Consider the following 26,351-nt stretch of genomic DNA (forward strand, 5'->3'; position numbering starts at 1 on the left):
AGAAATAAATAACTAGGAGACACCGAAGCACCGTCACACAGTGCAGAATGGGTGATCCTGAATAACACTGCGCAGTTACATAAGGACTCAAAAATTGAAAGCACCCGCTGTAACAGGGCGCGTCCCCCTTCCATTTGTCAGTTGTGTCTTCAGGGCTGAGGCAGTTCTGAGCACGGCCAGTGTCAGTGCTGGTGTCTGGATGGATGCCACTGGAGGTGAAGGCACCTGCAAGCCGAGAGGAAGAACAGAAATCATCCTCTGCTTTTTCTGTCTTGTTTCTTTGTTACTTTTAAAGAGAGGCGGAAATAAGATAAACTGAATCTTCCCTACTGAAATTTCAGTATTGAAACAGTTTTTATATTGTTCACAACTTATATTCTGCCTATAACTGTCTTTTCAACAAAGCATTATATTTATTAAATGTTAATTAACTCAGTTAATTAACTACCTGTTGAAACCTATTAAAGAACATGAAATGCACTACGTGAAAGCACCACACCTGCAGTGACTAGCACAGCTGTTTTGACGGCAGTGCAGTCAGCCCCCACCATCACGTGGCCCTGAGCTCCTGATGCTGGGAAGAGAGCACGCTGCTTCCTCAGGCGGAGAGAAATGGTAAAAGTATTTTCTGAAATCTACAGCACTGACAAAACATAACTGCTTAATCCCAGGCTCCTTTGAGGCTGTCATTTTCCGTTTCTGGCCAACACCCGTCAATGAGCAGAACCACCCCATTCCCGAGTCATGGGACTCACGTGGGCAGCAGTTTTGGAGATATTTCCAGGTATAGAATGTAAACCAACTATACATAAAACTCTGAAAAAGAAAAGATGCAATAATCTGATTTTGGAAGACACTCAATATATTCTCCTAAGCCTTAGTAGTTGGAAAGTCTGGGCTTCTCCTAAGCCACTTATTTATTTCACAGACAGTAAGCATCTCCCACAAACCCTGTTTCCCTGTGTCTGCTGGGAGCCTCAGGCATATTGATGCTGTCTGTCTTATAAGGCACAAGGCAGAGGCGTGTGTCTCACGCCTGCAAATCTCACACAGGCTCAACTGCAAGCCTCACTGTCTGAAATTGGCCCCATTTTCTCACCTGTTTATTTGGTATCTGTTCTTCTTTAAGCTGCCTGAAATGCTTATTGAAACAAGTCAGAAGAATGAGTGGGTAGAGAAATGGACAGATGGACAGGTGAGAGATGGGCAGACAAACAGGGAGACTCCAAGAGAAGGGGAGCAAACAAAATTTCCTATGCAAAACCCTCTTCTAGTCAGGGAAGAAAACCACCACAAAGAAGTGTGAAGAGGCAGGTGGCTTAGGACTGTTTCCTGGATTCCATGAAATGTCACACCAAGAGATGAGAGGGTAGAAGTATAAATAATAAAAGATAAAAAGCATGCATGTTTGAAAAATATATCTACATTATGTACTTTCTAAAGAATAGATTCAAATCAGCAAGGCCCAATAACCCAATTCTTGGGTATTTACAGAAGTGAGAATCCCATCTCCAATCCACAAGGCATCCCTTCGGAGCACTGAGAGTCTACACGGTGTGGTCATAAAGGCATCACCGCAAAAGCTGTGCTATCCTGCACTTACGAGGAACGAGCAGGTGTGCTCGGGCTGCCCACTCACGTCATTTACACCCCACAGCACCTCTACGGGGTAGGGATGCCTAGCGAACCCCATCTCTACAGGACAGAAAACAAGTCCAAGAGAGGCTAAGCCGATCTACCATTTCTCCATCTCACAGGACTTGTCACTCCAGAGCAGGAATCGAACTCGGACCCACGTTTGTAACCACAGTACTACCGTAATTTATGTGCTTTTTGTGTGTATAATACATTTGTTTCTGGCATGAAAGGATATTTAATAAATGATCGGTTGTCTTGTCTATCTCATTAGCTCACAATCTTTATATTTTTGAATTGTACCCTTCCCCTGGAGAAATGAACGGAAAGAGCGGTGGTCAGAATGAGGTGGGGCTCCATTCTTTATCTGTTACCTCATCTCATCCAAGTCCCCAACCAGGGAGAAGGAGCAAAGGTTTTCTTCATCTTTTAATGAGAGGGCTCCAGTGATGGTGACTTACTCAACTCCAAAACCGAGTCTGGGGGAAGGGCACATGCAGCAACGAGAGCAGTATCACCTGTAGGAAGGCGAAAAGAGCTCAGGGGATGGCTCAATGTTTCAGCCTGATTTAATTTCAATCGATAATACAATAACACACTCTAAAAAATCTAGCATGCAATGGATTTGCTCTTTCTTGACATCTAGCAAGTTTCCACAGCCCACATGTAACATTATCATGAACTAGTGAAAGGATGAGTCCACAGACAAGAAAAATCAATGCCACAGGCACGCTGAAACCCAGGCTGGAAGAAAGGAAGGGAAAGGGCATAGTTAAGAAGAGAGGAAAGTCTGGGAAAAAGACATCATCACAAGGACTCTCAAGCATCATCCAGCAATCATATAATCATTCTTTCAAGAGAGAGTTACTTAGGTCCTATTTTGTGCGAGATTTTACAAAGGGCAAAGAGAGACCGCAGCGTCCATGGTGGCAGCAAGTTGCGGGGCTATAATACAATTCTAATCCTGGTACCTTGCACACTTGTCCTCAGTATAAAGGCAAAAAATAAATAAAATAATACTATGTAAACCATACACATTGCTGAAAAAAATTAAAGAATACCTAAATACCTGGAAAGACACACCACGCAGATTCCTGGATCAGATGACAGAATTCTTGGGATGGCAGTGCTCTCCAGAGCGATGCATACATACAACGTGGTCTCGATCACAATCCCAGCGGGCTCCTCTGCAGTAACTGACTAGCTGCTGCTACAATTCATATGGGAATTCGAGGGTCTCAGTAACCAAAACGTACTTGAAAGAGAAGTACAACATGAGAGGACTTGTAATTCTCAATTTCAAACCTTACATCTATATCTCCAAGTGAGATTAGAGGCCATTTTTAAGTTATTATTTTGTTTATCCTTATTTTCTAAATTCTGTACAACAAATATACCTGTTAGAATAAGAAAAATAAAAAGTAAGTTATCTTTTAAAACATGAACACCGATTCATTCATTGGGAAAAAATTATTTTAACTCTAAAGAAGTAAACAAATATCTAGTGAAAAAGGACTACTTAAAAACAAGTGTGCATTTACAATTTTCATAAATTGAAAACTGAAAAGCACAAACACATCAAGTTTCTAGGGAGACTGGTGAAACATATTAACAATTATTTTAAAAATTCTTATTGAAAAATGAAAACTCAATAAAGGGAAATTCGTGATTTACAGCCAACTGCAAACACATGGAAAGCAAAGGCCTAGAAATCACAGTTCCTTTAACTCTGCTACTAACGGAATAGGAGAGGAAATTCCTCACTGAGGGGACAGTGGAATCCCATCCATAAGATAGAATACACAGTACAAACTGCAGTAATATCGGGAGTGAATAACTTAGAAGAATTCTGAAGTTATAACATTGCTGAAAAACTATAAAAAACACTGACAGGCAGATTAAAACACACAGTCATATATATTATATAGAAACATATGCAGTCTGCTCCCATGTTGCATAGAAATACAAACATATTTGTTCATTTATGGGCACTTATGACTTTATCCCTGGTAGAATATTTCAACTAAATCAAATAATCAATATAACACTCCTCTTGTCAAATCTACTTGATAAGTTACTCTGCTATGTAACCATAAAGTGTCTAAGATAGATCTAAAATTAGTGAAAAAGAGCTTTGTATGGCTTCTTGAATTCTTCTCAAATTTCCAAGCTTAATTTTAAAATAGATCTGAGCAGTATTTCTATATTATCTTTTCCCTTGTGAAATGAACAGCACAGTCTGTTGTCAAAATTCTGTGCTTACAAATATTCACGAGCACAGTATCCTCACAAAACTGCTGGACAGCAAAGCACTATCCAGACACTGTGACCAAATAAATGAAACACAAGGAAGACAGTGACCCTATTCTGGAGGGCTTATAGTCTGTGTCAACACTGGGGTTTTTACTTGATTGGTTTGATTGGGTAGCAAAATAAAATCAATCAAGTACTTTCTTCTTTGAGCGTTCTGTAAGTCATGACTGTTTTTAGTGTCATGAGCAGGAAAGACTTAAGCATGACTTGATTAGGTCAACTAGCAACAATCATCACTGGAGAGTGAGTAATATAGAAGTTAACTGATAGCAATGCTTCTGCCTACATGAGCCCTATAATAAATCTACACTGACATCCGAAAGGAAAATAAGGAGATGAGGTCCCCAATGAGAAAACAAACTAACAAGAAATCAAAAAAGGAAAGATGTTTTCATTAATGATTCCAGGCAGTAGTGGAGCATGGTGGTGAAGATCACATATTCTGGGGAAAAACATGAGGGGTCTGAACTCCCACAGCACTGGGTAGCTGTGACACTGATATTTCAGTGAAATTTTCTGCACCTCAGTCTCCTATCCAAAGACGGGGGAAAACAACCGCACCCATCTCCTAGACTGTTTCTACAAATTTAGATATTTTATACATAAAAGCTTAAATAAAATACTTCAGATTTAAAATAATACCCCAAAACAAATGGAACAAAGAAAACAGAGATAAATTGGAGTTCATCAAAATTTAAAACTTTGCTTCAAAGGGCACCATTCAGAAAGTGAAAAAACAACACACTAGAGAAAATTTTTTCAAATCATTTATCTCATAAGGAATTTGTATCTCCAAATGAAGAAAAAAAACCCCTACAACTCAACAATAAAAAGGCAACTCAATTAAAAAATTAATAAATGTTCTGAAAAGGTATTTTTCAAGAAAAACATAGAAATGTCCAATAAGCACAATGAAATGATGTTCAATAGCATTAGCTGTAAGGAAAATCAAGTGAAAACCACTAGGAGAAGCCGCTTCACACTCACAACAATAGGTTATAATAAAAAAAAATGGTAACAAGCACTAATGAGGACACAGAGGAAGTGGAGCGCACAGCCCTTGCTGGTGAGGACGTAACACAGCGTGGCCACTTTGGAAAACAGCCTGGCAGGGCCTCAGAGAGTTGAACATTTCGTTTCTGACTTACCCAGCAATTCTGCTCTCTGGGCACACACGAAAGAGAAGTGAAAACAGATATCCACATAAAAAATCCCACATGAGTGTCCACGGCGACATTACTCATCACAGCCAAAAAGCAGAAACAACCCAAATTCCTATCACCTGGTGAATGGGTAAACAGAGGGGCCCAGCCATACAGTGGAATGTTATTCAGCAATAGCAAAGCATAGAATAGTGACTCAGGCCACAAAATGGACAAACATTGAAAACGTTACTCAGTGTGAAAGTAGTCGGTCACAATAGACGGTTCCACTTACATGAAGTGACTCGATTTACATTAAATGTCCAGCACAGGCAAATCCACAGAGAGAAAAGTGGCTCCTTGGGGCTGGGGGAGGATGGGGAAGATGGGAATGTCTGCTTATGCATACGGGGCATCCTGTTGGGGGGATGAAAATGTTCTAAGATTGAATGGGATGCACAATTCTGGGCATAGAGTAAAAACCGATGTACATTTTAATGGGTGAATTGTATTAAAACTGTTAAGAACAAAAGCATCTCGGGGCAGTACCTTCCAGAGTAAATGCAAATTGCTAACTTTTATTAGAGGAAAAAGAAACTGCCCTCAGCATGAAAGCAGGAGATCAGCAAATGTGAGTTAACCGAAATTGGACAAGAGCATTTCACTTGAAACAGTTGCTGAGTGTACACGAAATATTCAGAAATAGGAGAATCACCTTGACATCACGAAGAAGCATTCTGCTTCAAATGCAGATCAAGGATTCGGCAAGCCCTGCTGCCAGAAATGAGCAGAGAAGAATCCTGATTCATAAAACTAGCACCAGAGCCAACAAGGAAATGGTGGTGAGGAAAGCAGGCGGCGAATATCTGGAAGAGTTTGCTACAAATATTTTCTCCACCGAAAATTTAAAAATAAAATGAAAGTGATGAAATGCTGTGTTGACATCACGTGAATGGGCTTCCTTCAGTGCTCGACTGTTCTGTAACCCAGATTGATAGACTCAGGAGAATCAGCATGGCTCCTGGGGGTCCCCAAAGGACTGCCCACCAGCACGCTGACCACCATCACATCTGCCAGGGTTGAATTGCAGGGAAGAGACCAAGTTCTGAAAGGTACCGGAAATGTTGGCAAGGGAAGAAAAGGATGAGTTTAGTCCTGGGACAGAGGCAGTGTGAGCAGAGGCCAGAAGGCTGCAGGTGAACTGCAGTAGACCTGGGGCAGGAAGGGATCACGGGGGAGCATATCTCAATTCTCTTCTGTCTCTGCCTCCGGTAGGAGAGATAAAGCCTGCATCCTTCTCACCTGGAACTGTGGGTTCTGGCTGGCAGAAGTCTTACCGACACGGAATGATTATTCAAGACTCTGTGGAAAAAGTCAAGAAATCGAGAGGGAGTAGGGAGCCATCTCCATGAGCCTCTCAAATGTTCCCATATTTATTGTGTATAATCAAAGGAAAAATTCGTTAACAGTTGTGAGATAGTAAGGAGGAAATTCGGGAAAGACAGGATGAGGCAGAGATTGTAGAATATACAATGAGTACAAAGGATTAGTGTATGTTTAGGGAAGTCATGGGGTGAGGGGAACAAGATACACTTTTAGATATGTTCATTACAAAGCACACCACCAGACCAGCCAGGTCTTTGTTTTGAGGATAATAGACTAACAACACACAAGCCCAGCGTTTATAGCTGAGGGTCTCGGTCCTTGCTTTGCAACCAGCAGAGTGCTACCTAAAACCTCAACTACACAAGCAAAGCATTGTCTCTGCTTTTTAAGGAAAGGAGACTGGAGTGAAGATGCACAGGAACTTGCTTGCAAAGCAGTACCAAAGCATATTTTTTCTTCTTAAATTTCAGAGGCGACTGTGCTGTGTTATAATTTGTTAACCCAATCATGGGCTCCCACATGGAACCATTATGGAGGACACCCTAGGATGACTAATCCTGGATGTGGGTCTCTTCCTGCCATCTTCAGCCACTCTAGCAGGGTCTACGCACATCCGAGAATAACGATCCTACGGAACCACCCACTCTCTTAACCCCTGATGCTTGAAACTTAATTTTAGCTCTACACAACTTTCCGTAGAAAAGTTTCAGAAATAAAAGATATAATATTCCTTTTATATCTCATCATATTACTGATTTTTCTGATTGCTCTCTGCTGCTTCTACTTGGTAAAGCACCTCATTCTGCAGCTGAATTCAGTAATTTCCGTTGTGCATTTCTAGCCAGTTTGGGCTCGCTAAATTCTATTGGTCAAATATCGATATACTTAATTGATTTCTTTGTTCATCAATTTCAGCCAGGAGGAGAGGGAGTGTCACTCTTTTCCTCAGCCCACCCTCAACACTTTTCTCATCAACTCAGGCCTCCTGAAAACAAAACAAAGCATTTTTTTCCCTTCTACTCTTTCCACAAACCCAACAGGAAACATCAGTCTGGAGAAAGTATTCAACACAAATTTTAAAACAAAAATCTATAAACCTGAAGCAACTCCATCTCCGAATCATGATACACAATGACATGAGAGTAATTGTGTCAGGCACAAAGCATGAGGGAGCCTGACTACCTGATTTCTATTCTTCAAAGGAAGGAAGATTTTCGTATTTTTTATTATCATTCTTGGTCATTGTTTCTGATTATGCCAAAAAATAGTTTATGAAATAATTATGCACTGCAATAACAGATTTTTAATGTATCAATTTTAGAAGGCATTCAGAGGGGATAGGAAAACCCACCTCTGTAAAAAATGCAAAATTTCTTCCCCTGTTAAGAACACGTATACAAAATGCAACAGAGAATTCAAATTCTTGTGGAGAGGATCAAAACCACAGAATCAAAGCAAAGTCATTACAATGAGTCAATTTAAATTTCACTGGACAAACATGCTCAATGCATACAAATAATTTTAAAGGCACACTGCAAACCATTCACTTAATGATCTGCAGGCTAGAGGAAGAATTTCCCTCTTGAACAGACAACAGAAATCAGTAGGTTGTCCCACCAAACCAGGAGCAGAGAACAATCAGGTTTTTAACAGTTTTGATAAATCAGCATGTTCTAAAGATCAAAATCCAGAAATTTTAAACATTCATTCAAACCACAATGAAACAAGCACTTAAAGAAAAAAAAAACACAAAGAATCTAAGCACAGAGGTCATTTAGATAGATCAATGAGAATTTCTTGTACCGCTGGAAGAAAGAACAGGCTATAACCTTTTACTTGAAAAATAAAACTTCTTTTAAAGATAAATGCTAAAACATATTTCATCTTTCATGTTGCCTTAAAAAATCTGAGGTACTTGTATCTGATCAGAAAAGCAATTCTGAGTAATATTATGTTACAATTCAGTGCCAGTTTGCTCTAGAAGAAAAGAGAAAAGTTACTATTTCTCATTCTGCACAGTTTAAAGAACCTCCCTGTCTCTATATCCTCCCATTTCCTAAGCTCAACCTCCCTAACCCTTCTGAAACAAGTATGAGAAAGTCTTATTCCCAACATGCCAAATGACAAAAGAATATCAATTTATTTATGTAAATATATGCCTACACTTTGAAATGGAGGAGAAAGTTATCAGAAGTCTATATGGAACTTCTTTCTATCTTCCTGATATCACACACACAAACGTTCACACAGACACAGACACATACCCCCTGGATTACTGAGCACTTCACAAGCTTAGTACTTACAACTTGTAGAAGATAACTTTGTAGTTAATTTAAAATACAAAACTTTCAGCTTTTGAAAGTCTTCATCATCTGCTAAACCATCCAAATATCAAAGAGACCCAATTAGCCTTCTCTGTAGAATGTAATTTCCCTTGATGGCAAAACAGACCCTAAGAAGTACTGGATCAAAGATTCGTGTTTATCACTACCTATGATCGTTTTTAAGCACATTAACAGATTCAGAAATGTATGTCTCATCAACATTTATTCCTATTGAATTAGCATACGTGTTCAATTGTCTATACAGTGACTAGGTCCCATGATGCTGTTTAAGAGCTATTTTGTGTATAGCAATATTTATATTCAAGTGCAGAAAAGGAGGGTGTGTTTTACTCAGTTGTAGAGCACCTGCATAGCATGCACAATGTCCTGGCTTCAGTCCCCAGTACCTCCAAAAAAATAAATAAACTAAGTGCATATTTAAAAATAAGAATAGTGCAGCCACTATGGAAGACAGTGTGGAGATTCCTCAAAAGACTAGGAATAGACTTACCATATGACCCAGGAATCCCACTCCTGGGCTTGTACCCAGAAGGAAAACTACTTCAGGATGACACCTGCACCCCAATGTTCATAGCAGCACTATTTACAATAGCCAAAACATGGAAACTACCTAAATGTCCATCAACAGGTGACTGGATAAAGAAGATGTGGTATATTTATACAATGGAATACTTCTCAGCCATAAAAACTGACAACATAATGCCATTTGCAGCAACATGGATGCTCCTAGAGAATGTCATTCTAAGTGAAGTAAGCCAGAAAGAGAAATAAAAATACCATATGAGATCGCTCATATGCGGAATCTAAAAAACAAAAACAAACAAAAACAAAGCATAAATACAGGACAGAAATAGACTCATGGACCGAGAATACAGACTTGTGGTTACCGGGGGGGTGGTAGAGGGTGGGAAGGGATAGACTGGGATGTCAAAATTGTAGAATAAATAAACAAGATTACACTGTATAGCACTGGGAAATATACACAAAATGTTATGATAAATCACAGAGAAAAAAATGTGACAATGAGTGTGTATATTTCCATGAATGACTGAAAAATTGTGCTGAACACTGGAATTTGACACAACACTGTAAAATGATTATAAATCAATAAAAAATGTTAAAAAATAAAAATAAAAATAAATAAACAAAGTTGCAAAACAAAAAAAATAAGAATAAAGTTATAAAAAAACGCAGACTAAAAACTACTGCAACCTAGGTACTACAATTATACTAAAAAAACAAGTGTTTCTATCAAATATTCACTATATGCCAATCACAGAGACAACCCCAAGTCACCCCTGAAGCTTCACGTGTGATTCTCAACAACCCTACTAAGTAGACACGGATGAGAAACCCGGCTCTGCGGATGAGGAGACGGAGCTCAGAGGAGCCGGGGACGCTGACCGTCCTACTCCGTGTGACACCGCGTCAGCCCAGGGCAAGCGCTGACAGTGCTGCACTGAGGGGACACCCAGCTGCATGGAACCTTGGGGTACTGGGGAGTCCCAGAAAACACTAAAAATTTTTCAGTGAAAAACCAGCTCAAATATATTACACTGTGCCGCATCCCTTAAACAGGGAACGTGAACGAGACCTTTTTGATGCGTCCATGTTCTTTCTGCCATCATCAGTTACTTGCCCTCACTGCGTCACCAGTGATGATCTGGACCCCATATGAAGTGCACTCAGATGGAAGAGCTTTTAATGCTGTTTTATGAAGTTTGTAAAACTCTGTCTATGCCTCACACTGGTGGCCATCCATCACTTCTCACCAGTGTGGACGAACCACCTGAAATCATTCCTTTCTGCTTTTTAAAATCCCTTCATCTACTCCAGACTTTTCAATAGCAAAGAAGCAGCTAAACCACAGACAGTGGACAGCTTTTCACCAAATGGACTCGAACAGCCCATCTGACTACCTGGAAGCCCTTTTCTTCTATTAAACCCACTTCCAGGTATTTCATCATTTTCTGATTGGTTAACTGGGCCTCTGACTGGCCTACTCAGAGAGCTCCCAACCTCACATCCAGGGGTGGGAGAGGACCCTGCTGTTGGGGGAAATCAGTGAGGAAGGTGGACATCCTTCAGCCACGTCTACATGGGTAGAAGTGCCACAGCGTGCTCAGAAATTATACCGTCATCACCCCTGGGCTCCCATGGACTGGTTTCACATTAACCAAAGTCATGAGACACTGATGCAAGAAAACCAGAAACTTAGCTTATTAATGTAACAGAAGACGTGAATCTATGAACCAGACTGAAATATCAGAGTTCAACCATGAGTACATTTTCTCCTCCACTGCCCGATAACGGGCAGGCAGTCACATGGCAAGCATGGACAGAAACGGAGCAGGAAGGGTTTCTAGATTAACTCAATGAACTAAATTTCTATTATACGAACAGATCTACTGCCCAGAAGACAATTAACGCCAATCACGGTGCACTCTCCATGGACAGCGGCAAGACATGACTATGAGCACCCATGTAACTCTCCTTTCCCTGTCCTTTATAGGCTAACTGATGCACAGAGGTACAAAGATTCAGGGATGCTGATAACGCTAAACACAAAAAGCCCATCTCTGGGAGCCTCAAAACCAGACAGCCAGGGTTTAAATACCAGCTCTGCCAATTACTAGTTCTGTGATTTTGCCAACTTAATTACCCTCTGTGTGCCTCAATTTCCACACTGTAAAACTGGGATAACAATCAAACCTTCCTTACTCGCTTGTTGAGAAGATTGAAGGATTCATTTCTGTAAAATGCTCAGAAAAGAATGTAGCACATTTTGGGTGTTCAACAAATGTCAACTTAATATCAAAGTGATTTACAAGTCTCCCCTCTAATCATCTTATGTGTTTCCTGGCTAGCCTAAGTCCCAAAGAACATCCTTATTTCTCCTTTTATAAACAATTGGGGAGTAACCTTATGTTCCACCCCACCACCTGTTTAAACTGAGGGAGGGGATGCCTCCTAACCACTCTTTTGGGCCATGGAGGATGCTTCTCCCTTCACACCCCTGGCCCCTGGCCCACAGCTAGCACTCATCACACTAACAGAGTGAGGTGTGAGTCCGGGGAGACAAGCGGGGCATGTGAAACCCTTCCTTTCACTCCAGTGTTGGTCACCATTGGGAAGCACCTGGGATGCTCAGCTCCATGGCAGGAAAGCCCTGTGCAGGAAAGGGGCAGGTCCTCTCAAGGGAAGGCTCGCTGTGGCCCAGAGCTACATGGGACAGGGTGAGTCTGTATTTCTGGGACACAGTATCATGACACGCATTTTCCCACAGCCTTGAAGTTCATGGAGAACGTGGCTTCATCAGTAACAAAGAAGACATTTATCGCCTGTCTACTCTTTTGTGTCATCTCTCAGTTGGCTGCTGGAGACAACATGTGTATAAGTATTGGATCTCCTTAAGCCCCAAAATATATGAAGCAACAAATAATTCTGTGGCTTAACATTGGTTCAGGGCGACTGTGTAACTGTCCTGACTCTGCTGATGCTAAATTATGGGTATAGGAACTATGGAACCTCCTCAAATATCTTTCATCATAAAAACAGCTCTTCTTATTTTCCTGTTTCTTAGTAATTGCCAAAGACTCCCAAATGATGGCTTCACACAAAACAGCAGCTAAAGTTTAAGAGCCCTCTTGACATACTCACTGTGGTAAACACTGCACATAATTTCTAATTCTCACAATTCTACAATTCATATATGAATGTCCCCATCTCACAGACGAGGGAAAAACTCAAAACGAACTGTCTCAGGCTCACGTGGCTCAGTGGCAGCACGTGCAACCAAACCCAAGTCAAAAAACTACACCCCTTCGTATATGTACCAAATCTCCTACCACCAATTAACACACAGCGGCGGGGTCAAAACTCAGGGAACTCAATACACTTTTCACCTTTAACGTCGTCCAGATGCCGCTTCTAGCTGTTTTATAAAATCCCGGCTCACTGGTTTCTAACACTAGAAGAAAAGCCCGATTTTCCCATTGCTTGCACAGCAAGTCTGAAATGTTCACAGTGAGATGACAGAATAAATCTAAGATATAAGCAGAATAACTTTTCCAGGTAGACACACATAAAAGACATTGGGCTCTTCTGAAGCATTAAGTAAAGAAATCAAAATAAAATAAAGTTATTTAAGCCTTCTTTTACAAACAGGAATGTTAAGACTGTAAGAAGGTGCAACAGTGCCACCTATGGCTAAAATGACCTTCCAGGTTGCCGGGAAAGATGCAACACAAAAATTGCCTGTAGGATCAGAAAGGAGAATCAGATAACTAAAAGCTAATGTAGCATATACTGCACTTTGATTCGGGGGAAGGGAGGGATATTCAGTATTTAATTTGATACTGCTAATACTCCTGAATATAAACAGAAGACATAGGCTCATGGAAACTCATCTTAGAAGAGGAAAGAATCCAGTTCAGCCACTTCATTTTACAGGAGGGGAAACTGAGACATGGAATGTGTCCTCCTGGCAATCGGCAGCAAAGGCATCCTAGGCCTCATGTCTTGCACTATAGCAAAAACCAACAGATCTGTACTACGCCTATGTTCATAAAAGTCACGTTTGTATTTTTCCAACAGTAGGTTATCTAATATCTTGCAAAATACTTCTCAAAGATCCAGGATATCATACAAGTTTGTCGACATACAAAAATATTTATTTACATAATAAAACAGCATGAGCTTTATTCTCTCTATTAAAAAAGTAATGTGTCAAATCAATGTTTTGATATTTTAAACCTGTTAAGAGTGTAGAAAAAAATCAAAATTTTCTTTAATCACAAAAGAGAGGAGCTTATTCCCTGAAAATGATCAATGTGGATTTTTCTAAACTTAATTGATCTGGTCAGAATCCCACGAATTTAAATATCTGAGTGGATGGTTACACGGCAACATAAATTCTGATTTGTAACAATACATATTCTGTGTAAATAATCTTCAAGGTCATCTGATTAAGGCAATTTAACTAGTCCCTGTCTCACTAGAATGATACAGATTTCATTAAAACTTCATACTACACCAAAAAAAAAATGAATCCTTGTTACTTTAAACCATATTCAAATATATCATACATATACATATTAAATATGCATCAGAAATAAGCGACACTCTTTAGTATTCAGAGTTGATCAATCTAAAATATCTGTCATTGTGACAGCACTTTTATTAAGCACCTCTTGTGTTCTTTGTATACAAGGCGTCTAACTCTCACAGTCAGACAAATTAAACAATATTACTAAAATTTCACAAATGAGGAAATGTACTTAAGCCATGAAAACAACTTACATATTCATCAACAGGAAAGAAAAGAGTAAAGACTTTACTTACAATATTCACTGACAATCTTTTCTTCCATATTAAGACTACATAAAACCAATTCAGTCTTTGTAATTATTTCTGTCAATAAGGGCCACTAGAGAAAAACAAGTAACATCAATAGCAGTGGTTGGACTTTCAGAGCCCACTTCTCTTTTGCACTATAATTATTTTTAATGTTATGTTTTTAGTGCTTACAAAGCACTAAAATATAAAATTAACTTTTTAAGTAATTACCTGAGAATTATAAATTTGTGAAAATAAACAATTGTAATTTCTGCCACTCTGTCTCACCTTCTCAATGGTGTCTCTCCTTTGAAGGCATCATCAAGCTGAGATCACTAAACTCGGCCATTTATGGAGTCACAGGTGTTTGGGTAACCACTTAACGGGAGGCTGATTAGAGGAGCAATTAAGAAAGCATCCTGTGCAGCCTGGGTTCCAGCACCGAGCTAGCCACAGCCTGCTGCATGTAATTTGGGACAAGCTGCTCCATCTCTCAATCCCTCAGCTGCAAAAAAGGAGACACTGATACCTACAATCAAACACCTGCTATGAACTAAAACATGAGGAAAGCATTTTAGCCTTAGGTAGGTGTCCACTCACAGCGAGTTTGGTCATTATGATGATGAGGATGCCTGTTAATAAATTAAGCTAGACCACAAAGGAGAAATCACCTTAAAGGAGAAGCATTTTAAGTCAATGAGCATTTCTTTTTGGATGGATTGAACAATATTCTATTGATTTTTTTAATAAACCAAATTTTGTCCATTAATTATAGATTTACAGGTTCATGGACAAGTCTCCAGAAAAAGAATTAGAGGCCTCTAAACTCCGTAAATTAAGAAAGTAAATTAAAAAAAAATCAGGGAGGAGGTTATACCTCATGTGGGAGAGTATGTGCTCAGCATACATGAGGCACTCAGTTCAGTCCCCAGTAACTCCATTTAAAAACTTTGTTTTTTAAGAAATGGGGAATTAAAGCAAAAAGATGGAGGAATACAGACTTTTTTAGAGACTCATCTCAGATTTAAGATGGGGAAGATACCATCTATTTCTCAGAGGAAATTTTGAGGACTATGTAAACTGGATCTGAGATATCTAGTTCTTTAACATTATTCATGAATTCATATTACCAAGTCATAAACTACCTGATAATCAACAGTGGTGATACTGATCATAACAGCTGCCATCACGGATCGAGCTCCGGCTAGGACTGCTCTGTTCTGACATCTCTGCCCCTGAGGCCTCACCAGACTGACAGCACTAAACTAGGTCATTCATGAGCACCTCGTGTAAGTCCTCCATTTGTGCTTCTGACTCTCCCCTCACCAGCTCCTCTGAGGGAAGCACTGTTATCATCTTACCCACTCACAGATAAGGTGACTGAGGCACAGAGGCTAATCCCATTCCAGGTCACATTGGCATTAAAGGACGTCTGTATTTCTGCTGTTTTGCTTTTGACAAAGGAATCTGAGATATCAATTCAAGGCAGACTGTTAAATAATCAAGTCTGTCAGGTCTTCACCTCAAAGAGCAGATACTATAAATTCCTGATGTAGGATGAGGCTGCCGCCACAAACTGACTCAGCTTGAAATTAATATCCAAGATGAAACAGCGGATACACGTAAATATTCACGATTGTCAAGTCTGCTCACGGGTCTGGGCCCTTCACTGCCTGAACGGGGGTGCAATCCCCACCCGTGTCTGGGAGAGATGCACGGTGCTTCCCGGGCTCAAACAGGCTTCACGGGCTATTTCCTCCCACAGACTGGCCTCAACGATTAAAAGCTCTCAAGGTTTTTACATCATGCAAAACAAAAAGACATTTCTGCAGATGGAGCACTTTCTTAGGCTTAAATCTTTTTTTGCCTACACTCACCCAGGGGGAAAAAAGAAACATGACTCTGCAAAGTCTCTGACCCTCACCACTCACAGGAGTAGAACAGCCACAGCAGAAGATGGCTCTTCACATTGCAGGATGAGAACAAAATAAAGATGCCCCAACAACAGGCACTCCCAGACACAGCGCTCAGCAGTCTTCTGCACAATCACGGTTGTGTAGCACCCATCACCTTCTATTTCCAGAACACTTCATCACCCCTAAAGAATCCGCCTATCACTAGCAGTCACTCCCTAATCCCCCTCCAACCAGCCCCTTCCAGCCATCACCTGCTCTCTGCCTCTGCATGTGCCTTTTCTGGGCATTTCAGATCACTGAAATCAACAATATTTGACCGTTTGTGTCTGCTTCCTTTCAATTAACAAGCTGTTATCAAGGCTTGTATATTTTGAAGTGGTATCAGCATCTCTTTCTTTTTTTTTTTTTGAAAACGTTAAAGATTATTAGAAGGTGGTAAGCACTATCAAAAAGAGTAGAGTGGAGCATAAGTGATTGGGTTTCAAAGGGAAAAGTGTGGGTTGAACAGTCAGGGTGGACTTCCAAAAACAGGTGGCCTTTTTCATTTTCCTCTTTTTTTTTTTCTTTTTTATTCACTCTTACGTGTGAATAATCTTCCACTACATGGAGATACTACATTCTGTTCATCCATTCAGCAGCTATTTATGGACGAGTTCCAGAAAAATGAGTGTAAGGGTTGACTAGCATGGATGGCATTTAAGCAAAGGGCAAAATGTGCTTTCAAAAAAAAGCCAACAAACAGAGGCACAAGGAAATTCAGTGCGTTTCTGAGCAAAGTGCTTGCTTGCTTCGGCAGGACTACCGTGCAGGACTGTGGCGGATATTGGCAGGAGTCACGGTGTGGGAGAAACATGAGAAGACTCCCCACTGCAAGTAGCTCAGACAATTCTCCTCCCTCATCCTGTATTGTTAGAGCAATGTTTCTAGGTTACTCTTATTTCAAGTAATAGCACTTTAACTGCACATCTGATCATCTCCATCAGACCACCTTTCCTCCAAGCAACAGAAAAGCATTCAATGACCTGAGCAGCTCCAGGACATAATGGTGATGGATTAGGGAGTCCTGCAGCATTCCAGCCTGCAGGCACAAACCCCACATGTGCCCTGGTGATGTCCAGAAAATAAAATGCATGGAAATATCTCACTGTTTTTACACGACATCTGCCCTCAATTTGCCCCAAAATCATGCTCGCAAAGCACTAATCAACCCTCTCAATACAAAAATAAAAAAGCTAAGAAGACAAATTTAGGCTCTTTCATTGAAAACCAGCAACCATCACTGCCAGTATCTGAGCTGGAATGCTCCTGACTTTGAAAACCACTGCGCAGTTACTTTTCAAGCGTAAAACTCATATATGTATTCCATGTAGATGATATTGCAGTAGGATTTTTCTTTTCAAAATTTCCAGTTGCAACATTAGCACAAGAAAGTTTATGTATAGGCTTTAAAAAAATCAATTATCCTCCACTTTCTTAATTTTGAACTAATTATTATTTTATAAATGTGGCTATGCTGCGTATTATAAACCGTTTGATTTCTGAAAACAAGACCTTTATGACCTCACTATTTCAGAGAAAACTTTAACGATTCTTTGAGAGGTGGGGCCTGGGGCGCCCACTATCAGCTCTTTAAATACTGACAAGGATGTGCTATTAAGTAATGCAAAGGCTCTAACTCCACATTAGCTCAGAAAGCAAAGAAACTACACCAAAGACTTCCTTAAATATTTTATATATTTCTATTCTTTTGAATATTAAAGTTCTTAAATGATATGATTTTTTTGAAAAAGACAACAGCTGTATTAAATTTCCTCTCACCAAGAAAGCAATCTTTATGAAGTAAAAAACCCCTATGGAAATCGAAATGACAGGACGTTTCTAGCTAAGTGAACATCCAGATCTGAACACAAACCTAAATCCTATCAGATCTCACTCGAAGGAGCTCTACAAAGTCCTGGCAACCCTGGAAATTAGCTCTTTTGTTCCAAATGTTGGCTGAGCTAAGATCATCACACTAGGCAGGGAAGGAGAGAAGAGGAAAATCCACCTGGCGGCCTCCATCAGTTTTCTTCCAGCCACAAAATGCCTCTAGGTCGGCCCGCTAACAAGTCCCCCAATAAGGAAAGCCGGCATCCACACTGCCCCTGCCATCCCCAAGTAGCCCCGATGCCCATATCCCAGCCTGTGAATGGTCTTCTAATGATCCCCCAGTTGGTGGCACCCACCCCCTCTTCCCCGCTATACAAACACAGAGAGCCACGGCAGCCTTCCCAAATCACAAATTTGATTACATCAACCCCCACTTCAAACCCTTTAGAGGCTCCCTGTTAGAGTTCTAGCCCCACCCCAGACCCTGCTCGCCCATCCTCACCTAAGTACACAGGTCCCCAGTGACCACAGGGGCCCCTGACCTGCTCCTACTTCCCACTTGCTCCAGTCTCATTTTGACTGTTTCCCAAGGAAGCCTTCCCTCCCTCCAACTTCCACAATTTGTTCCTCTCTTCCTAGAACATTCTAGGCTAAGTCAACTTCTGACAATGCTAAGCTCTCAAGAAGCAAATACATTTTGCTTACTAATGTGGCTACACGCTCTCTCCCCTAGACTCACAGAAGTGCACGTGTAATGTATAAATGAATGACCGGTTGGGTCTCAAAGGGACAGACATAACTGCTCTCGCCCGTCCCGATCCTTCGGTCTGTAGAATATCAGAAGCAAAACCAGAAGTACCTTTCCTGAGGGTCACTTCTGTTGACACCCTTCACTGCCTACTGTGTCAGTTCTAGTAAAACTCAAATTCTTCCAAAGCCCTACATCCCGGACTCTCTCCAGTGTCCTCCCCAGCAGGGGCTCCCTCCACCCTGGACCGCACAGGGCACTCTCCACGGGTGCCCACGCCAAAAGCCTCCAGGCCTCTGCCCGGGCTGCACCTGCGATCTGAGACACATTCTTGACTCCTTCTCCTGGCTGACTCTTACTCTGTCCTCACAACTGAATGTAGAGCCCATTTCTTCCAGGAATTCCTCTCCGATAATGTCCTTTAGGTCTTGTCTGGTCTCTATCTATAGCAGCAGTACATGGTGACCAACTGGGTGTTTGCCCGCTCCTTTGAGACCACGAACACTTGGGAACCACGTGGGAAGGAGTGAGAGATTACAAGACGGTTGAGGGAAGCAAAACGCAGAAATCACAGTCCAAGTCCCAAATTCAAGGATACTTTCTCAGAAAAAAAGTATAAACTATTTCACACGTGTGCAATTTGGCTACTATTTTTGTGGCATGGGGACAGCAAGAACTTGGTGTTCTAGTCCAAAACCTAGGTTACATGCAAAGAAATGTATATATTCATATCCAAAGAAAACCAGAGCTGCTCAACAACAGTTTGCAGTTAGAACTGAAAGGAACTTTGATAAAGGCAATCTCTCTCTCTCTCTCTTCTTTCTTTTCTGGCATCATATAATTTTAGAAGTTTTTGCGTGACTAACAGAAGTCTACAGCCCGTGATTCTGCACTGAAGTGTTTGGGGCTGAGGAAGACCAGATTAGATTCACTCTGTAAATGCAATCACACCAACACACTGATAGGTGCCGTGGTGGTGAAACTGATGTTCCAAAGCAGGCAACCTTATTCGGTAAGGGAACTCTAAATAGAAAGGAAGAAATGCAATGTCCTATACTGAATTTCATTTGCTATATGGGCCATTAACTGATAGTATATCTTGACTAATGAAACCCAAAAATAAATTGTCAATGTCGGTTTTCTTCATCTGACCATTTTATGCTAACATCGGTTATTAAATCCTCACTCCATACGGAAGCTCAGGCCTATGCTGCAGCACAGTTACACCCCGTGGAAGAAAGCCGACCAAGGGAGAATTGGAGAGTTTCCCTTTAGAAGCTGCGAAGTGTGGTTTTACACCTGTATATCATTTGCAACCACATCATCGACAATGGAGTTAGACGTTACCTCTGTGGGGCGAAAAGCACTGCATGCTTCAGAACCATCAAAGAACGCTGAGCTTTGTGAAACAGTCCAGAGGCACTTAAATCATACTTTTTCTGAAAGGCTCCAAATCTGACCCACTTCACCATTCCAGGTATAACAGGGAAGTACTGGAAACAGTAGAGAGAACATGCCCTTGAAGTCTGACAAGGCTCTGCTTGAATCCTGCTACAGCATTTATCAACCGCTAAACAAACCAATTCCTTAACCCCTCTGAGAAGGCTTCCCAATCCCCAAAAGGGGGCTGTCAGCGCCTACCTGGGAGTCATGGATGTGAATGAAACACGCAAGTAGGGCGGCCGACTGCTACCTGACACGGGGCCTGGCAAGTTTCCCTCCGCTGCCCTTCTGCCCCTTTAAACTTGCACTGATCCCCCTGGTAAGGATCAAGTCCCCGGAACAGACTGCCCGTATCTTCTGTGTATCCCTGGATACATGACTTACACTTAGGAGGCCAGAAAAACAACTGCCTCCTCCCAAGTCACTAACAATATTCTTAAGAGTCTGGGTATTTTTAACTCTATTTTTCAGGGAGACTATTCCAGAAATTTCCAAGCACCATTCTCCAGGTTGGCTCCCCTCCCAGTGCCCATCCTTCTTACCTCAGATCCTCTGTCTGACTGCCTCCTGTTCATGGGAAAGCGAGTCCGGTAAGGTGGGGACTCCCTAGGCCTCCCTCCCTCCCTCACAGGTGACTGTGAATACCTTCACCCCACTCCAACTCCAGCTTCTGAGGATTCTAACCTTCCGTATCCTGCAGCCTCTGCACCTTCCTAAGACGCACACGTGGCCAAGACTCTCCCTTTGGATTTCTTTCTGGCTGGCCCTGCTGACCCCCAGGCCCCTTAAGGATAAATGGGATTGCTCTGAAAATGACAAACGCCGCTGGCTGACACACCAAAGCTGCATGGTCTGGGCTTTCCTCCAACCGAGGCACAGCCCTCCCCTCCCTCAGCCTCAGTCTGCAGCTCTCGAGATGATCTAATTCACATGCAAGGCTGTGAACACCAGCTAAGAATGACGACTCCCAACTTGTATCTCTAGTCCAGCTCCTTCACCTGAGCCCCAGTCTCATAGAGCCGAGTGCCTCTTTGAAGTCCTAACTTGGATGAAAAATGGCATCTTAAAAATGCCTCATGTCCACCATTTACTCTGGAATTCGATTCCTGGCAGGTACCTCCCAGACTCCCCATTTTAGTAACAGCCTCAGCACCCACCTAGTTGTCTCAGGTCACATTCAATTTCCACTGTTCCCTCCCCCCGGCCCTGCCCTGGAATCAGTCCTGTTATTTTCGCCAATAAGCTGATCTCAAGTGTGGTTTTGCAGGGACCATGGTCGGAACACCACAAGCTCACAGCATGGTTCACTAACAGTCCGCCGTAGGGTGCTCCCTGGAGGGGGAGGCATCTCCTGCCGCTGGTCACCTCAGAAGGCACTGGATTCTCACACAGGAGGCCCAGGAGAAGGGACTCAAGATTTTCCCGTGGTCTGAGCTTTGAAGGGCCCGAGGTCTGGGGGAGCTCCTAATTAGCAGACACACTTGCCAGTGAGCAGATGAGGATGGGGGAACCCACGCAAGGCTGTTATCACTCCAACTCCTGGGCTCTCGGGAGCCACGGGAAAGACCTGTGTCCAGTGTACAGCCCAGCCATCACAGATCCCAGCCTGCATTTGCCAACCCGGACAGCCTAGACTCCATCTACTTGCGACACTTACTTCTGTTCTGTTCCCCACCCAGAATGTGATGGACTCATTCAGATATTCTGGCCTGTCTCAAGCGAGACAAATTCAGTGAAAAATGAAGTGTCCACATTTGGACCAGAGCATGAAAGGAGAAACAAGGCCTCATGGTCAGCATGATGGTGGTGGCCACACCCTTCCACCGGGTGAGATGAACCATGGTGAGGGTGAGAATCCAGGGTCCTAGGTCGGCCAAATCATCTTCCTTCACGGTTGTCTGGGGTGTTGGAGACTGACTACCACAAACTAACGACACGGCTGTCAGTGGTGGATGTCAGCTGCAACAGAAACGGATTCAACTCTTTACTGCCAACATGGGTTAAAAGTAAAGGCCGGGGCAGGGAGGTCTGCATGGCTGCTGAGGCAAACCACAGACCCAGCTCTGAATGCCCACTGGCTGGAGCAGAGAGGAAGCTACGGCCCTGTTAGCTGTCCCTGTGTCCAACAGATCCAGGTGAGCCAGCTACTTAGGAGAAGGTCATGTTGTCCTGATACCCAGAAAAACCAGCCTCGTAAAGGGAACAAATAGTGTCATGGATTTTAGACCCAATTCTGCCCCTTTATGAAGGCAAAGTAAAGTAAATGGCACGGGGAAGTTGAATGCAAAAAAAAAATTTAAAGAACCAAACGGTGACTGCTTCCTCCAACAGCGTCCCCTGCAGCTGTCACCTCCGTGGCGGCCACTTCCTCACCAGTGACCGCCGGCCATGAAGCGCCGTCACGCACGTCACACAGCGACAGCCAGGAACCGCGTGCCGAGCACGTTTGTGTAAAAGCAGGAATCGAGCAAAATGCTGCAGAGTTTGACCTTACAAGTTTAAATACTCCATGAAAAGAATCCCTGAGCAGCCGACTAAATCAATTCGCATCTTACTTCTTCAAAACAATCAAACAAATTTAATAAGGGCGCATTTGTCACCAAATAAAAGGAGGACCAAACAGGTCCCTCAAAGCAAGGATTTTAACAGGTATCTAACACCAGTGGGTAATGTGCTAACAAAGCAAATATTCCAAAACATTAGAAAATACAAAATGACTAGGATAATACATGGATCAAGACAGATATTAAGATTTTGCTTTTTAAAGCGATGGAGACAGTATGGAGGGCAATCTGGCTATTTCCCATGCAGGGTGTGCACAGCCCACATTTTCAGATGCAACAACATGCTCACTGGGCAGTACAAATGAAAAAGGAATAAAGAAAAAGGAAAAGAGGAACAAGAGAAAATTAGAAACACACAAGAACAAAAATGATTTTGACAGCATGTACAAGAATTTACGTGAGTGTGTGAGGCCAGGGACGAGGGGATGGTGAGACCCACCCTCACCCCCTGCTCCAGGGAAAGCAGGGACCTGAGGGGAGCGGCGCTGCCGGGGGACCCCAACGTGGTCAGCGCCCCTAACCAAAATTCCACCTACAAGCTTCAAGGCAGCTTTTGAGCTACAAATTGTGGTCGCATTTCAGTCTGGACCGTTTCACTCACTTCCACCAAGAGTAGCAGGAGAGAATTAGGCTCTGCTCCTGTACCAAAGAATTGTTTAAATAATTAATGACTGTGGAATACTAAAAGCAACAATGGGGTAAAAGTGACTGGAGGAGAATGTGCTTGACCCGAGCTCACTGGCCGCGTTATCTCACTGACGTTCAGAAGCTGGCTGAGCCCTTATGGTACCAGAACAGACAGACCCAAAAGGAGGGAGGTTTAATGCGCTGCTGTATATCGATACTGGGAGCCATGCCTGGTACACGAGGTTCTGGGTAAACAATGGGGACAGTGTCAACCACTGTGGGCTAATTACACATCCGGATACTCCGCCAAGTCCCAAGGGCAGACTTCAAAAGACAAAAACAATCTGGCATTCTCTGGTGGGGCTGCAGACTCAGAGACAAGCATTTGTTGAGCAAAAATATCACCAGTGCCTCCTATGACAAAAGAGGAGGCACTGGCGTGGGGGCTGGGGCAGGGCTCCAGGCTTCCACTGCTCACTCACCAGTCTGTCCAGGGGGAGAAGTGGTCCCTGCTTATGTTGCACCGATGCACCTACCTTGACTAATGCCTGGGGCCTCAGCAGGTGTTGACAGGAGAGGTGAACGGAGCCAGACTTGGTGTAGCACGGTGCTGGCAGCTATGCCCTCAGCAGTGCCCAGGCTCCTATACATGCCAGCTCATCTTAAGAAGCAGATGGGGAGTGCGGGCATGTAGATCACAGGGCCCTGAGAGGACAAGTACAGATCATGGCTACAGCAAGCCTCTCCCCTTCCTTAAGTCATAGAGGTATGTCTGGGAGGAACAGAAAATTCATCCAGAGCCCGCTACATTGTCTCTCGCAGGTGGGACTCTTGTCCCCTGTGCTTCTCACCCACAGGGCTGGTCTAGACATTCTTTTTATCAATTCTCTAGCATCTTCTCCTCCCACTTACCAACAACCAGAGAGTAGGATCTTATCTTAGCTAAGTTCAAGAGTCACAGAGCACTTCCTTCACAGCGGGCCCAGAAACATGTGCCAGGTTCTCCGACCGTCACCTGTGGGACCACCATGAGCCCTCTCCAGACTCAAGGACAGAGGCCGTAGGCCGGGGGAACACAGCTTCCCTCACTCTCCCCAGCAAAGGTTTCCACGTCTCGGAAAAGGCATCTCACCCTCTTCTGCCTGAGGGACAGCACAACAGATACACCGGGAAACAGAGCTGAAGTTGGGGGGGTAGGCAGCCCAGAAGAGCTCGTCTGTACTTCCGAGGCAATGTGGGGCCGTTGACTTAATCACAGGGAAAAAGTGAGAATGAACATTTCCCTGCTCTGTCCCATACACCGTGATACGCCTTTCCCGGCATAAGGAGTTCATTCGGAAGTCCCCGGCGGTGTTTCTGATGTCCTAACTTGGCATGGAGGCTGTCGGGCAAGAAGAGAGGGCCTGAGCAGAATAGGTGCTGGGCCTGGGAGGCAGGAGACACCGGCTCCAGCCCCAGCTCAACCAGCTCCTCGTTCCGCCTCTCGGGGTTCAGCATCTCATCTATAAGCAAAGGGATGAGACTGTCCCAGGACAGGCTGCCCAAAAGAAATGAAATGAGAGCCATGTAAATAACGTTTCCCATTTGCCACGTTTAAAATGGTAAACAAAGAAACAAACCAACAAACAAAAAACAAATACTAGAAACTGATTTTAAGAACAGATCTTACTTAATCTACTGTATGTAAAATACTATCATTTTGACATGTAAGCAATATAGGAAGTAAAGAGAAAGTTTATATACTTTTACTAGACAAGCCTCAGTGTCTGATGTGCATTTGACCTACAGCACATCTCAGCTCAGTCCAGCCTCCTCCCCAGTGCTCCTAGCATCAGTGGCTTTTCCTACTTTATTGGACAGCAACCCCAGGGGTCCCACCATGGTCATGGCTGTAAAGCGGGAGTAAGTGTCCACACTAACCCTAAAAGGATCTCTCTGAAACAAAGGTGGATTCACTTTGAAATGTCTGTAAACCGGCGGGCTGCATCTCCATCCCCCCTTGGGTACAAGACAGACTTCTTCCTTGCTGATCCCTTTCTGGATGTAGGGAAGCAATCCGGCACAAAGCCAGGGTGGACTGGCCTCCAGGTAAACTTACCTGCTGTCTGTGTCCAGTCCCATGAAGTCCTCCTTCTCAAACGGGATGCAGGGGAGGGGGATCTTGTCCCCAGAATTCTTGGGGCCACCATCCAGCCACTTGGACTTGAGCAAGATGAAGAGTGACTCAGTGAAGTCCTCGATCCTCTTCTCCACCACCCTGCAGTCCTCTAAATTTGAAGGCAACGTCGGTGCGCGGCTGCTCGACTTCCTCCACATGCAGTACAAAGACAAAGAGCTGAGAGTCATTATCGAGGTGCCATACAGCTCCTCTGCACGTGGAGTTTCTCCAAGGCCTTGGCAGAGAGACAGTCGGTAATGGTGACAAGGCCCACGACCTTGCAGTGTTTCTGGAAGACGCTCCACCCATTCTCGGGCACATAGCGGTGCCTGTAGTGGATACAGAGTGTCCACTGGGAGCCACATGGGCTGATATGGCTCACCGAGGTGAGTAGCTGATAGATGCAAAAGAAATTCTCCTCTGAGATGATCTCCATGGTTTGGACTACAACGGGAAGAGTCTGGTGGTCCTCAGCACACTGCACATAGTCAGGGATGCTCATGTTGCAGGCCCTGCCGAGACAGGAGAGGAGATCGAGGTACATTCTCTGCTGTGTGCTACGGGCCCATCTGGGTTGCGGTGACCTGGTGTGTACCAGACAGAAGGCAAGGGAAGCCAAAGCAAATCCGGGGGTACAGTTTGTCCTCAGAGTCTGCACATGGCTACTGTAGCTCGGATCACATTACCCAGTTTTTGGTCTAGGCTTCCTGCCCCTGCAGAGAAGTGTCATTTCTTATTTTATATTTCCAAGCACCTAGCAAGGCTCTGATATAAAGTCACTACTCAAAAATGCTGAATAAAGAAATGAACAAAGGATATGCTTTCCCCAAACCCCTTCAGCAGAATATAAAGAAAAGGACCACAGTAG

At 43.2% G+C, this 26,351-nt stretch overlaps 1 long non-coding RNA gene across 1 annotated transcript; it reads right to left on the reverse strand.

Moving 5' to 3' along the window:
* LOC140695083 (uncharacterized) lies at positions 1-25,698 on the reverse strand. Its single transcript, XR_012070771.1, has 4 exons — positions 25,424-25,698; positions 2,705-2,890; positions 2,010-2,153; positions 1-225 (listed from the first exon to the last, which is right to left on the reverse strand). It is a non-coding gene; the product is annotated as an uncharacterized lncRNA (long non-coding RNA).
* Between the last annotated feature and the right edge of the window lie 653 nt (positions 25,699-26,351).

This window comes from Vicugna pacos, unplaced genomic scaffold (assembly GCF_048564905.1).
Source record: "Vicugna pacos unplaced genomic scaffold, VicPac4 scaffold_132, whole genome shotgun sequence".
Taxonomy (NCBI): domain Eukaryota; kingdom Metazoa; phylum Chordata; class Mammalia; order Artiodactyla; family Camelidae; genus Vicugna; species Vicugna pacos.